The following is a 16,425-nucleotide window of genomic DNA, read 5'->3' as shown; positions in this document are numbered from 1 at the left end:
ATTTGAGGAGGATAAAAAGGAAATGCTTCTTCATTTTGTTGCTAATTAAACAAGGGACTTCACTTCCACAAGATGGCCACTACATGATGATGAATTTTGCTTAAATACCTAATGCTTAAATTACTAATGGTCACAGTATAATGCACAGTGATACTATACCACCGGATCAGCATTAATAAGTGGTGATAAAAGATGCATGAATCAAGCCCAATGCTAGTTCATCCTTTTGTATATTCACTGATCATACTGCTTACATTACTCCCATCAAATGGTTTTTATGTGTCATTTGCATCATTTGTAGGTTGAGAGAAGAGAGGTCCCTGGCACTGAAAAAACGCTAATTTTAAAAGCACTTGAAAGCCACTCAAAGCATACATGTATATATGTAAGCATGAACAATTAGAAATTAGTTCATTTCAGAGCAGCTGGCAAAAAAGAAACAACCCATAACTCTTGAAAAGCATGCCATAAACACTTGATATGGATAGGATTATGGATATAGGTATTGTTATACAGATGGTAGCCATTCCATGTGCCATAGAAATAGAAATCTTAGTAGAAGCCTAACTGAGATAGTGATCCTTGCAGAAGCACCGAAGTCCTGGAGGCACTGGCCAAACACTGGTGCTGACTAGATTCAGACAACATTATAACCCACATGTTGTATGGAGGGTTGATTCTGACTTTATTGAACTGTGGGTTATTGTTGAAATGTTTATTTTCATGTTGTCTGAATCCAGTTAAGATAAAATGACAAGTTCAGACAACAATTCAGCAACTACCCAGAGTTCAGTGGCAACTTATACTCAACTTTTGAGTGTAGAGCATTATGTTGTCTGAACCCAGTTACTGCTTTCTGCTTCCCAGATAACTGAGCAAGTATGCCTCTGCTTTACGGTGCCAAGTATCATTTCATTGAATGTTGAGGCTATATTGTGCCACAAGGCTTGATGAATCTGAGATCTCATAGGATTAAGTTGCATGTTGGGTAGAGAATTTCTCTTAGGTTGTATCACAAACTAGCTGATGAATAAGGTTCCAGTTATTTTTACATTGTTCAGTTGCACAACAAAATGTAGGGCCATGCATCAAAAATGGCAAAAGAATAGACCATTAACAGTGCTCCTTTCTGGTGCAAGAACAAGACGAACATCTTATTCTAGATTCACCAACACTTGATAAACAAAATAGGTCCATTTGTGCTTTTAAGATGCCAGTTCTCCTTCTGAGTCTCACTGTGTTCCTTCCTGTTATTCCTTACTAGTAGTTCTACTCTACTTTTTGTATGCTGTAGTTATTTCCTTCATGTTATCACTCATCTTTTGTGATTTAGAGACTTGGAGAATATTAGCTGAAGACTAGAAAGAGCAAAAACCATTATGGTCTGGATTGAGATTTAGAGCAGGTTAAGAAGTCATGACAACCCATAGGTTGCTTGAACCGTTGCTTGTCCGGCACTAGCAGGAATGAGCAAGCACACTGCCTCTGGGATGGTCCTCATCTTTGTGTCCAACTAAGAGCCTACAGTTACTCTGTTTGTAGGTTGTTAGTGGGACACCCACACCCAGACACGCTGGGATGTTTAGAAGTTAAACAACCCATAGTTAACCTATGGTTTCTTGTTGGTTTAACTTTGGGTCATTGAACTTCTAAAGAATCCACAGTGGGTTCAGATCTCACCCACAAATGGAATGACTGAAAGCAGAAGTGAGGTGCACAGACTGCATATTCGCTCACTCCCACTAGATTTCAGAAATTTCTGGGTTAATAAATCAGCAATTGTAATTGGCTGGGGCTAGACTTAATGACAAGCCAATGGAAACTGTGGTGGCTGTCTGAACCCAGCAACCATGAAGAAGCATGAAAAGGATGGTCTCTGTGGAACCTAGTAGTGGAACGACTGTCTTTTTGTGGTTTCCACACTTCACCATGGCTTTGTTGAGGGGGGACATCTGAACCCAGAAACCATGCTTCTTCACGGTTTCCATGTTTCTTCCATAGAGTTCTGCATGAAGAGTGGCCACAGCTGCAGCAACTGCTCTTGTCTATGCTCGTTGCTGTCCAGGTCTCCTTAGCAACTGCAGCACCTGCCACTCCTGCAAGTGCTTGCAAGGTGAAGCAAACAGCCTATTATGCCACCAGGGGGAGCTTGGATGACCATTCTCTTGGTTTAAGTGGAAAGAAAACAAGGTGGCTACACAGCAGTCATGGACTGCCTCCCTCCCTGGATCTGCTGTCTCACCAGGTTGTGAGAAGAAGGCATGTGGCCCTTTGTGTAGGGCATGCAGACATCCCAGACTGCAATAATGAGAAAGCAAAGCTAATTTTCTGTGAGGCACTTGATAAGCTCGACTTCTTAAGTTTATCTAAATGAACTGCCATTGGTTTCAAGCGCTGTTAATCAGGATTATAAGTGAGCAGACAATCTGTTTTCCTCTGCTTAGGAATGGAGAAGTTCCCAGTCACGCTCATGAAGAAGTCGGTGTGCACAGAACATGGGTGGTAAAGCTCCTGCCCTCCAGAAGTTGTGTTACAACTCCCATTGACAACAGTTTGACTAATAGTCAGGAATAATTGGAGCTATAGTCCAACAACTGCTGCAGAGTTACAGGCTCCCAAGCCCTGCTAGAGAATGTAAGGTGGGAAGGGGTAGCAAAGATCGTAGATGCCCTGCAGCTACTGCATCTGCCATAAGAAAATCCGTGTGATTCTTTCACAGCTGAGGTCTGTTCTCAGTCAGCTGCTCCTGTTTTTCTCTCTCTGGCTTTTGCTGTTCAGAAGAAGCAACTGCTTATTCCCTAAAGTAGCACTGGAGCAGCTCTCCCCTGTGCTGCCATGCCCCATGCCAAGGCGCAAATATGCCCATCACACCCCACTTCCTTCCCACCCTTCCCTTGCTGCAGATGTGTCCAAGGCCCTCTCTAAGATGGAGCAACGGCACAGCAATTTCCAGGCCCTGCTCTGGTAAACTGCAGAGGCCAGACAGGAGTGCCAAGCCCGGCCATCTCCAAGGTTGCTATTGCTGGAGGCGATGCCCCACTGCCTGCTGAGCTTCCCATGCCGCAGATGGGCATGGAAAAGGCAGGGCATCAGCAGAGAAGAAAGGGAGGGCAGAGCAGTCAATCACAGCAGGGAATATAGGCCAGAGTGTTCGGGTGCTCTTGCCACAAAACTCTCTGGCAGAAATGTGGAAACTGCATGGAAACATGGAAACTGGGTTCAGATGAGCAAACAAGCCATGCATGAAACATGGATGTCATACACACCTTTTACTCTCTCTGTGTTTCCATGGAGACCATCCTTAACATGCTTCACCATTCTTGCTGGCTTCATATGTATTGGCAAGCCATGGCACTGTAGTTTCCCCGTGGTTTGTCATTGTGTGTGAAACTTCCCACTATCTTAGAAAGAATCCATTGTTATAAAAGTCATTGGACCAAATCCATCTTTAATCTATTTGGATTTATTTCAGTGATGTTACTAGAGCAGTGAATTATTTACTGTATTTTTCGCTCTATAAGACTGTGTGTATGCCTGACGCCCGGGATGCTGCCGGCCTGCCTGCACCACGTGGCACCACCTGGCCGGCACGCTCTTGGCGCGCGTTGCTCCACCCCACCCCTCGGCGCAGGTGAGAGCTGTGCTGCTCAGGGGGAGCGGTGCGGAGGAGGAGGAGCCACGGGCTTTAACCCGCCGGCCACACGGAGAGACGGACTGCTCACCCCCACCGCCCGGGAAGACCTGCCACCACCACCGTGCCACCCGGAAGACCACTGCCGGCATGCTGCCGGCCTGGCTGCACCACACCTGCCCGGCACGCACTCGGCATGCCCTGCTCTGCCCCCTCCTCCGGCACAGGTGAGAGCTGTTAATCACAGGTCAGTGTGTGTTTTCAAATGGCAGCCCGTCTTTTAATGAAGCCCATGGGGAAGTGATGGGGAATGTGCCTGTGATTATCAGGAAGCTTTCCATGGATCCCTCCTCTAAAAACTAGGTGCATCTTATGGTCAGGTGCGTCTTATAGAGCGAAAAATATGGTAATTCCCTTGCAAATAGCACATTGGGGGTTCCGAGTTCTTTAATTACCATTATTGGAAGTAGGTGTTGTTGATTTCAATGGAACCTATTGAAGAATTGTGTTTGGATTGAGATTGTGCGAATATAAACCTCACGTTATGATAAGCCATTTCCCTCAAACTTTCTCGTTCATAAAAAGTACCCATAAGAAAATCTGGTGACTAAAATTATTAGCATTAGAGCACATGCTTAGGTGGCAAAGTGCTTTATGCTCTTTGATTGCACCTGATCTTGAAACAAAGCCATTCAGTCAATTGCTGTCATTCACATTTTCTAGAACTTCAGCTGAGAACAATTTACCCCAAAGCCACACCATAATGGCTGGGATCTGGAAAGATGCCTTTGATGCTATTAGGGGTTTGCATGACTAGCCCATCAGACTTTTTCTGCCTTTCTTTATGCCATAACAGAGAGTCCTTAAAAGCCTTATGTTTCAAAACCCATGTGCCATGCAACATTGAAAGTTCTTATTGGAGAACAGCCAGTCCGAAGTCTGCATGGGCTCATGGAACGAGTTTCATAGTGGTTTGTCTCCTGGGCAATGAGTTAATGTATAATACGAGATTTTACTGTTCTTGTAAATTAAAAGAACTTGACAGAGAGTGCTTCCTGTCTATAAACTTTCAGACATACCTATAATTTTTTAAAGGAGTGTACCCTCTTTGTTTCCATGTGTTTTGTCATACTAATTTGATTCTTTGAGAAAATAGTGTTAGACTCTGGAAAGAAGAATGCTCTTGGATGCTTTTCCAGGGGATTTATAAACCCTAGTAAAATTTTGTTCCTAGTTACCAAAACTGCATATTTCTAGGCAGAAATATAATCAGAAAACATATCTATTAACTTTAGAGATATCTATGAAGAACTTCACATTAGCTGTCACACTTAATTTTATGGGGTCTACAATTCTGGCAGAAAATTGTACGGCACATTGGACAGAGCTTGTCGTAGTCTCTAAAAAGCACTTATAGGCCACTGTTCAGTTAGAGAGAGAGAGAGAGAGAATTGACATAATTTCCCTGGTTTTATGTCCTGGCATTTAATTTATCCCACTAGATTTTCAGTGAGACAAACACCATTATCCTAAGTCACCTGTTTGACTGACTGAGTTTGTGCAAATGCCAGTGCTTAGCACAACTTGATTTGCTGGCTTTGTTTAGAGATTCTAATCGTTTTAGACCTTCCTCTGAAGCAATAAACTTTTTCCCCATCAAAAGCCTTCTAAAAGCTACTGGGGCAAACTGTTGCTGGTTTCTGGAATCCAGCCTGCACTTCTTCAATGATGTCTTCTAATGCAATATTTTGCAAGATGATTCTAGAAAGAAGTGATCTACATTGAAATGGTTTGCCGCTGCACAGGACAAATACCTCAGTCGCTGGAACTGGTTGCTTGCCCAGTGGCTGGCTCTTCCTTTTCCTTTTTTAATTTTTATTTTTGCCACAATGATTGGGTGCGGCCTTACCTAGCCATACGTGTAGGACTGTTATTCCCTTCATCCCCAGCAAGCAGAGCCACCATGTTGCAGAAGGCTAGTTTACTGGTTCTGGGCTCTGCCCTGTTCAGCACTATTGTTGGGAACAAAAGACCAGGAAACAAGAGAGACAAGTTCTGCCCACTCCAGATGCGCCTGGTTTGACTCCGCTTTGTTTACTGTCTCATCAGAATTCTGTGCTGTGCTGTGATTGCCCCAGCCTCCAGAAGCAGGCCTTTGGACTGCTAGCCCAGCAGACAGCCGTGTCTGTTCTCTGCTGGTGATACTGCTGTTATGGAAGGGAGTCTTGCTACTGGGCTGAATTGCTTGACACAGCTGCATTTCTTTAGCATTGGGTTGCCATTTATTTTTCACTGATTCCTTCTTGTTCAGTAGTCTTTTGTCCCACCTCTGCTTTTGATTTGTATCTTCTGGAAGAAGGGCCCAGGATGTCAGCAGAACAACTTTGCAGTAACAGTAGTAACCTTGACAGATCAGAAGGTCGCAGAAGTATGGACCTTGTGGCTCTCCAGATGTCCGTGAGATGCAATCCAATGACCCCTGAGCATTGGCTATGTGATCTGTCCAACAATATCTGAAGCATCGCAGGTTTCTCCTTCCTCTAGTAGGTACTGCAGACTGAGCAGGGGTTCTCATGCTGCTCTTTCATCTACTATTTACTTTCAAGAGTCTTTCTGAACCCAATGCCAGTGCTATAAATCCTTCTGGCTTATGCTATGCCTAAAACAGGGGTCTGGCCAACCATTCCTCTCAATGTGGACCTCTGAATTCTTCCTGCCCGCACCAGTCCCACTTGCTGGATGCCGTTGGCTCCTATGTCAGTGGGGTAGTGTATCCAGGTTCCAATCTGAACACTTAATAAGCTATCCATAGTGATGAACCTGATGTGGACCCAGGGTTCAGCGCTATGGGTAGCTCATTTAAAGATCAGACTCAAACCTGGAGGTCCTACACCAGTGATGGCAAACCTTTTAGAGACCGAGTGCCCAAACTGCAACCCAAAACCCCCTTATTAATTGCAAAATGCCAACAAGCAATATAACCTGAATACTGAGGTTTCAGTTTAGAAAAAACAACTCATATCCTTGTTGGTTGCATCCTTTCCACACAGTCCACATATTTAGCCAGGCAGAGCTATATTCAGTATTTCTCAAGGAAATTTCCATTCTGGAAATGCCTAAGTAGGAGATAAACTTGACAAGCTTTTTGACAAGGAGGGCTCTTACAGCTAAATGAAGTACTGTGTAGCGAGAGGATGGAACTGACAAGGGGATTAACAAGAGGGGAATATACTCTATGGAGCTGTATAGTGGACAGATGAATTTGCACTTAAATAAAATTGCCAATAAAAATATGTTTTAAAATATTTCAGATTGCAATTTTATACTTTCCATTTACCTGGGACAAAGTCCCATTGAACTTATCGTGCCTTGCTTCTTAATGGATAGGATGTGCTCTCCATCTTTCTCTTTGTTCACTGGTTAGACCTTGTCAGACAACCATAAAAGTGTCTGCTGCACATTTGTATTTAAGTTTTAATAAAACTAGAACTAGAAGCTATGAACATCTCTGGATGAAGTCATGAAGTTATTGATTAGCAGGGAAAAACAAGGTACATGCTTGCAGGATTAGAAACCTTATTTCCATGAAGAGGAAGTTGATACAACCAAAAAAGGCGTATTCCTGATTATCAGTGTTACATTAAATGGCAATATGCCTGACACTCAGAACTGTATGATAGGATGCATAATCCAAGAGCTCATTCCAATACAAATTCTCTTCTATAAAACAATAGGAGATTTTTTCTCAATTATCTAATAAACAGAGAGAACAAATTACTTTCCACCCACTGTTTTCTACAGTTTCATGGTTTAAAATGTCTCTTTATTGGCATGCGGGCTTTAATTCAAGCCTTATTCTCTCAGTGTCGTCCAAATCAATCTCTTCATTGCTATGAAGTCTCCAGGGGCTCATGGCAGGAGCTCTGCCAACATAACCAATGACGCCGTCTTAAAAAATGACAAGTATATAATACGCATGCATGATACAGGCCACCTGATAGGCCCTGTCATTATTGACTTGGCTGGGGTCCATTGAGTTTGGTTTTGCCAAGGTTTGGAAGAAAGGAATTATTTGCAGGAATTATTCCAGAAGGGAATTTTCCAGTCTCTTTCTGGGGCATACACACATGGAGGACAACATCTGTGACTCTGCAAATGTTGCTGAACTTTAGCTCCCATACTCCCCTCCCATTAGCCCTGTTGGCTGGGTCTAGTGAGGGTTGGAGTTCAGCAGTGTTTGGAGAGCCACAGTTTCCTCACAGTTGAGGGTAAAGGCACTGCTTTTATTCCTTTTTTAATTCTGGTGTAAATCTGACCGTTCTGACCTGTGTTGTCAGAAGTAAAGGGATTAATTATTTCTCCTTAAAAAATTGTGGTCCTAATTTATCTTGGGGGCACACCTGCAATTTATAGTGCTAAATAATAGTCATCCAGACAGATTTGGGGCCAAAAGCAGACATTGAAGATATAACAGTGGTTCGCTATTTGGCATGATAAATTGCAGGAAAAGGAGGAAAGCATTAAAAAATTACCCCTCCTTCCGACACTGGGATCCTGATCCAGGTTTCCTGTGCTTACCCTAGAGTAAACAAAGCACAAAAACATGACTGCTTGCTACACCTTTAAAACAACATCTCTGATAGATGCACTGAAATGCCACACTTTCTGTCAAAATGTGTCTTTTGCTGCATCTTTAAATGTGCATTTTCTTTCCAAATACATATTATCATGCACTTAAACAACCAAGAAATGTGCCATAATGTTGAAGGAGGTGTAAAATCCTCCTTGGTTAGCTAAGTTCCAATCCCCACATTTCTCCAAGGTGCAAATCAGGTAATTTCATGCAGGAAATTGTAAAGATCGAATTCTTCAGCCATTCCTAATCAAGTAGTTTCACATCTTCACTTTCATGGGGAATTACCTACAAGTTGGAAAGATCTATAGACTTGCACATTCAATTATTTTTGAAGGGTTGCTGCATGGCCAGCACATTTTCAAACTGCTCTTTTACTCTCAAGTGAGCATTGCTGGGCACGTTTCTGCCTGGTGGGAAAAGCATAAGTCACTGAAGTTTGTTTAAGTCATCTTCTACATTTTTTATTTTTTTATTTTTTTTTCAGTGGCCAGCGAACCGTGCCATTTGCACTAACCGGAATAACCTCAAACTCTTACAGGTGTGTGATTATACAGGCCAAAATGGGCTGATGTGAGAACTAAAGATATATACATAAACATTGTATTTAGGAGTAACCATGTCAAATTTAGACCAGAGACAGAGTCCACATAAATTCTTTGACACTGTGCCATCAGCAGCACAAGTTACATATACACAGATGTGTGTGACAGTCTAACACAGTTCATTTTAGCGTAAAGTGATTGTTAAAAAGGCAGTTTTTTTCTTATATGAGAATTGTGTTTGTTCATTTTGTTTATATGTACATACCACCCCAAAGCCAAAGTTTAGGTATGTATGTCACCAAACATACCTAAAACTATAAAATACAATAAATTAATTAAACATAATATAAACAACCTCAAATGTACAATAAAACCAAAGTAAAAACACATATATACAGTCAGAATAAAAGCTAGCAGCAGTGTAAAGATCTACGAGAGTTCTTTCCAACTTGAGTGGTCAAACATCATTATGTTAAAATCTAGTCAGACTCTTTGAATAGAAATTATAGGCCTGGGCAGTGTTGCCGCTTTCTGTGTGAGTAACTGATATATTCACCCTTTCTATGCAATCCAATCTGTGTCCACTTGGAAATAACTCCCACTGGATCCAATGGGACTTACTTCTGGGTGAGTGGATATAGGATTGTAGTCTTGCTACAAAGAATTTCTTTCCCTTTGCAGCAGTGGTGTGGGGAAGAACATTTTCCATGTGGATTCTAGTGTTAGACCTGGGAAAAGCAGCTAACATACGTTTGTAAATCTAAGGCACCTGATTCTGAAAAGTAAAATGTAGTAATTCAGGCTTGAATCCTCTATATATTTACCTGGGAATAGCTCTATTGAACTCATTGGGACTTACTTCTGAGTAGATAAGCATAGCATCACTCTGCTATTGTGTTTAATGAATTAGGTATGCTTATTCAAGTTGTTCTTTTGATATACGGAAAGTCTTGAAAATTAATATGCGGATTTGTGCTGACAGTCCAGAACATGGTACTCTGATGCACACAGCAGTCTCTGCACAACAGATGTTTAATTCAGTGGGTGAAGTGGTTCTAAGAGCAACTGTCGTTGTGTGGCTCCATGCCTTACACCCATAGGAAGCCCCTGGGAGGGAGATGGAAAGCAAAAGTTGCAGTATGTCAATGAAAGGCACACGAGGGTGTCTGCCATCTGGTCTCATATCACACCAGCTGTCGAATGTAGCTTTCACAGGTAGCTATTGGAGGTTTGGAGGATGCCTGTAATTACCTATAGAGAAATACAATAGTTAACATATTGTTACAGTAGCCAAGGAGTAAATCACAGCAGTGGTGATTATGCATTCCTACTGCCCCTCACAAAATCACCCCTCCCAAATCATTTTCCTCCCGGGAGGCTTCCAAATAGGAATTCAAAAAAGTGAGAAAAGGTGTGGTTCGGAGTGGGGACAAAGAGTTATGCACCTTCTCCCGCCTTTTCTCCTCAAAACCTGATTCCCCAAAGTTACTTGTCCCTAGCAAAGGCTTTTGCTACACCATCCTAAGTAAACACTTCCTTGCTCTTTGTTTAGCCATTTCCCAGCAATATTGTGCAGAAAGCATTTGCTTGATGTGTGGACAACTGGAAGCATTTTGCTGGCCTGAACATGGGTACTCCATACCTTTTGTTCCTTCCAAGGAACCTCCAATTTGTAGTGTTAACTAGAATTTATTTCCCCAACCTGGTGTTTTCCAGATGTTCTGGACTAAAATTCCTAACTATGCTGGCTGGGAATGCTGGGAGCTGATTCAGTGTTTTGGCTGAGAGACTGAGAGTCAGGAGGTCCCTGGATCGAATCTTACCTCTTACATCAGCCCACTTTTTTGTTTTTAAAGCAAGCCACTCTCTCTCTCTTTCTGCCTCAGTTTGCCCATCAGCAATCTTGAAAATAATAGAACTGAGTGACAAATGGAGAGTTGTTGTAAATTTGGCATATCTTGTGCTAACAATTTCTCTTGGTAGACTTGGGGTAGCTTGATCATTCACAATCAGCACCTGTGACACATTATCCCAATCTTTTCTTCCAGAAGCTTGAAATATGACTGTCAAGATGGGGGATACTTGGCTCAACAATGCAACAGGCAAGAAGGATCAAATATCCTGTCACTCTTGAAGTACTTGAAACCTTGTCACAGAGAAGGCCAGACTCTCTTCTCAGTCATCCCAAAGTTCAGGTCCCAGAATAATGGGCTCAAGTTCCAGGAAGTCCACTTCTGACTAAGCATCTGGAAAAAATTATCCTGACTGTTAGAGCAGGATGACAATGGAACCATTTATGTAGGGAAGTTGTGGGCTTTCCCAGACTGGAGGCATCCAAGATGCAGCTGGACAGCCACCTACGCTGAGCAGGAGGTTGGAACTAAAGGTCTTAATGGCCTCCTCCAACTTCACTATTCTGTTTCCATGATTCCATGAAATATCTGCCTCAGGCCAATATTCTCTCTGGAAGCACATGTAACTGTTTCAGATTTCAGAGACAGAGGCAGTTTGAGTGTTTGGGACCAGCTGTTAAGAGAGGTGCACAGATGTTTTCACCAGCAATTTTTACAGGCTCCATTTTATTCCATATTAATTAAACTGCCTATAATAAAATTTCCATTTATCATTCAATTTTTCAGTTGGTCTTCTGTTTACATAATTTTGTCATCACTGCATACTCAGCCAACTTATTTTTCCAATCTTCGGTTGTTGGACATTCTGCTGTTTTCCATTTCGAAGCAATTGTAATTTTTGCTGAAGTTGTCATGTATTTAAATAACTCTGACGTATTCTTTGAAAAAGTCTCTGGTGTAACATTCAAAAACATATTCTTAGCACTCATAGGAAAGTTAGTTTTTAAAGTTTTTTGTATATCCACCTGAATCAGCTTCCAGAATCTTTTAATTTTATCATAAGTCCACCATATATGGTAAAAAGTCCCATCTATTTCTATGCGTTTCCAACATTTTCCATTATAATTCTTGCCTATTTTTCCAAATCTTTCAGAGTAATGTACCACACACACATACACACACACACCCCAATCTTATACCAATTTTCTCTTAATGAAGAGATGTGCCCAGATGTTTTGTTGCTGGGGGAGGGGGATGCTGCTGCTGCTGTTGGACCAGCACAGGCTGCCTGTGTGCCTGCTTGCATTTCCAGCTCATGACTGTGGTTAACCTGTATGCTTGCAAATGCCCCAAATCCCAGAAGCCTCCTAGGTTCTCTTCTCACAAGGAAACTAACCCTGAAAAGCTGTCTTGAAACTTCCCTCCGCTCTTGTTCTGGGAAGCAGGGAGTCGTCAAGCAATACAGACTTCCCAGTCTTAGGTCACGTACTGAGGAAAAAATGATAAGTGGTTCACTTGATAAAAAGCAGCATACGAGCAAACAGAATTCCCTACTTTATTAGCAGTATCTTTTGATAGTAGGGTAGAACAGATCCCACTAGACTGCCATGGTCTGATCTAAGAGAATGACAACATAATATTTGTGGGGTGAGGTTGGAATGAGAGACACAAGACAGAGCCCTAGAAAGAAAGACCAGGATGAAGGAAGGATTTCATGGAGAAACTATGAAAGAAGCCTTCATAAGCCCTTCCTGACAGAAGATTATCCAGTGTCAGAAGCCTGTGAATACCAGTCTCTAGAGAACATGGGAAGGATGGTGCCTTTGCATTCTGTCCAACTTCTGGGTTTCCCATGGGCAGCTGGTTGGCCAGTTTGCAAACAGAATATTTGACTGGATGGACCCTTGGGTAGACTTAGCAGGGCTTTTCTTATGGAAAAATAAGAATACAAATGCCAGTTGCCAGGAAGAAGCTGCAATGAAGGTCTGCCTAATAGAGAACCATAAGCTAAAAGTTGCACGCTTCCTTGGATATACTCAACAATTCAGTTTAAAAGCCAGAGTTTTGGTCCTATTGTTCCACTGTACATATTTTCACCAAAAAAATAAATAAATAAAATTAAAAATTAAAAAATGCCTGTTGGTGGCAGTGTTGAGGACTCGAGTTGAGCAACTCACTCCCAGGTCAGTCTCAAGTCATGTCAGCAACTCGACTCAGACTCAGCTCAGGAGCAATGAGTGAGTGACTTGACTCAACTCGAGATTTCTACATTTTTTATGACCAAGTTGCTCCAGAGCTTGCTGTGTAGCAGGATATCCTGGAGGTCAGGTTCAATCACAGCAGATGCAGTGGGTGGGGGGAATTTCATGGGGAAAGGGGCAGGATGGGGAGGAGGCAGCTGTGATCAGGGAAAGGGCAGGCTTCAGATCTTCTTTTTGTCATGAGAGAGGCAGTGAGAGGGAGGGACGAGAGGATGGGGAGGGGTTACGATAGGGGCAGGGGAAGGGGATTGGCTCCTGAGACTTGACCTGAAAATACCTTGCGATGACTGGGGTCTCCTTGGACTTCAAAGTAAAGACTTGACAGTCACCTTGAGACTTGGAGTAAAGGACTTGAGCACATTACTGGGTGGTGGTAGCAATTTGTATGGAAATGGTAGCATGAAAATGCCCATCGGCCCACTGTTGTGCACTGTTGTGTGCGGCATATGTGCAGGAGCACGGGCTTACCCTTGTGTGTTGGTCCAGGTCAGCGATGGCACCCCTTTGGGTTGGGCCAGTGGACAGGCTGCATGCATCAGGGCAAAAAGTGCATTTTCATGTTACCACTGCCATTGTGAACCTGGGACTAAAGAGCTTATACATTCGAGGTGTTAAACCTCAGCCCTGGAGACTGAACCTCATTCTCTGGGTTTCTCCAGATGGCCATGCCCCCTTCTCTAGCTCCACCCCCTTTCCCCAACCTCCCATAGTTTGGTGATTTCCTGACTTTTTCCGCTGTTTTTCCTCATTCGTCCAAGGCACAGTTATAGGCAGTAAGAACCCCCAGCTAATCTATGGTGGCTGGGGTAGTATTTCTGGCATTTTAGCCCCATGCCTTTTGACATCAGCCAGCCCAGCACTGGAATGCTTCTCTGAAATGAAATGCTGATATTACCAGTACCACTTCCACACCGAGTGCCACCACACCAAAGAGCTTTTCTGTGGCACAACCGTGGTTGCTTGAATAATTATGTTCACACTGGCACTGAGTAAGCTTTTGAGAAAGCTTGACTGGGAACAACTCTGCTAAAAAGAGCTTCCTGCTTTGCCCTCCGGTCATATACTCCTCCAACTTGGGCCAGGAAAGGACATGTGTCCTGATCCATAACAACACCACCAAAAAGACACTATATTGTTGGTCCATGCAAACAACCCTTCCCAGCCATCCCTAGGCATGTTGCCAAATGGAGAGTCACTGTGGACAGCTCCCTGGGCAACAGTAGCACAGCAGGTGCAGGACCTGCTGCCATATTTGCAAGCCATGCTGTGAGCACATCCAATTCGTCTGGACAGGTTCATGCCTGAAGAATTTTCAGCACTGCTTGGTTACACCAAGAATATCGATCATTTGAATGGGCCATGGATTATTCTTGCCATATCCTTCCATGAGGTGCTGTTCAGATCAATGCAGAAACGCAATAACTGCAGCAACTCAATCCTTTGCCCTTTACCTTTGAGCAATTAACAGTTCTTACTGGTTAAAACAAAGGGGGATTAGGGTTGAAAAATCGCAGATGAATCATTAATTGGATTGAGACCCGTTGAGAGAAATTGGATGGAAAGGTGGCAATTGGGCTAGTAACATTCAGCTTGTAAGAAGTGACTGTGTTTTGGATTAAAGTTTTTTTAGCTCAGAATTAACAACCTCTTTGTTCCAACTTGGCTGCACTGATCATTAAATCAGCTTGCTTTGTCATTACAAGTAGTGACTTTATGACACTCCCCTTCCACCTACACTCTTCTGTCAAACAACACTCCTTTGGGGCCATAATCATCTATAAAAGGCTAATCCTCACAGCAGAATAGTCAACATACTCAATTGTTTTAATGACAAAATATGGGTAAGGGTATTGCCAGCAACAACAAAAGAAAGGCTGAGTTCTTGGTCCCATTTAAGACATATTACAAACTCTCACTAAGCAATCTTTGTCAAGTGCTAGATGTTGTTGTTGTTCTGTGCCATCAGGTCATCTCAAACTTAAAGCAACCCTATGAGTGTCTTCCAAAATGTGCTCCTCTGAACAGCTCTGCTCAGTTCTTGCAAGCAAAAGTCTATGGCTTCCTTAGCAAGCACAATACTTTGCGTGCCTAAAATTAGAACAGTGCTGCAAACCATAAGAGTCATGTTGAAATAGTTCCTGAAAACATGCTTCGAGTGAGAATTTTGCCAGGAATATCCAGGACCACATGAAAAAAGAAGCATTAACCCATTTAAACAAACAAAAGAATAAGTCATTGTTTTGACCCTTCGATGCATTTTGATCCATTAAGGGGATAGTCAACACATGAAAAAGTGGCTGGCGCTCTGACTTCCTAGCATTTCCAATGGAGCGCCTGCGTGAGTAGGCTCTGCACGTATTCTCTGTATCAACCAGAGATTCATGAGTGTCTGTGGAGTTGCTTGGCTTGCTTCCTAAGCAAGGACAGAGCATGAGAAGAGGCCCAACAGATAGAAGAGGGCCAGATTACAAAGAGATCATCACACACCCAATTGTGAGAACCTTGTTAAACCTCACACTGCTCTCCAACGCCAGCAACATTTTTGAGGCCCTTGGGAAAGTTGTCCCAAAATGACCCTGCTCTGTCAGTGAGTCTATCATTGCCAGTAGCTGCTGCTATTCCTCCTTCATGAGGAGGCAAGACTCACTGGAGAAGACCCTCGTGCTAGGAAAAGTCAAAGGCAGGAGAAGGAAAGAAGACCAACCATGAGATGGATTATCTCCATGAAGGAAGGCACAGCCTTGAGGATATTTTGGAGCACTTTCATTCATAAGTTGGAGATGACTTGACAGCACATAATGAGAATTTATAATTATCATTTGTAAAGCTGAATTCCCCTTTCCCTTCTCTGCCCCACCAAATGCAGAAGACATTAGATGGTCGGAGGAATTCTATGGCAGGTAGGGAAAGTAGGAAACTGCTGAAAAGTTCCATTTGGAATATAACAAGAAATCAATCACTTGTTTAGCTGGATTGTTCCTAAAACTGACAGACATGAATCTATACGGCTGCACCTGGCCAGGAAACCATGAAATGGGCCAAAAATTTCTCTTTTGGTGAAATAACCGTGCTTCCGATTTAATCATCAGCGTCATGCTCAACAAAATAGAAGCTACAGCAATGTAAATGAGAAAAACATAGGTATTTAAATCAGGAATAATTCCCTCCTCCTGTTGCCCTGCTTCAATTCGTATGGTGATGAATTTTTACCATTTGTTTGAAATTCTAGCTGATGCTGTCAGTATTCAGAATTAAGGTTTGAAATGAACAGTATAAAATTGACTAGTGCCAGTCAACACAAGATGTGTCATTTTCGCTACTGGCTGAATATAGATTTTTGATGATTTGAATCATGATTCAAAACCCTCAAATGCAGATACTATTAAATATTTCTAGCTATTATCTATTTGGAAGAAGTCACTTCTCTGGCTCTCTTTCACAAATATAACTTTTCGATTGCTGGTCCGACAACAACTAGGAAAAGCATGCATGACTGTCAATC

This window comes from Varanus komodoensis, unplaced genomic scaffold, assembly GCF_004798865.1.
Source record: "Varanus komodoensis strain SLA01 unplaced genomic scaffold, ASM479886v1 scaffold68, whole genome shotgun sequence".
NCBI lineage: Eukaryota > Metazoa > Chordata > Lepidosauria > Squamata > Varanidae > Varanus > Varanus komodoensis.
Note: the sequence above shows the minus strand (reverse complement) of the source record.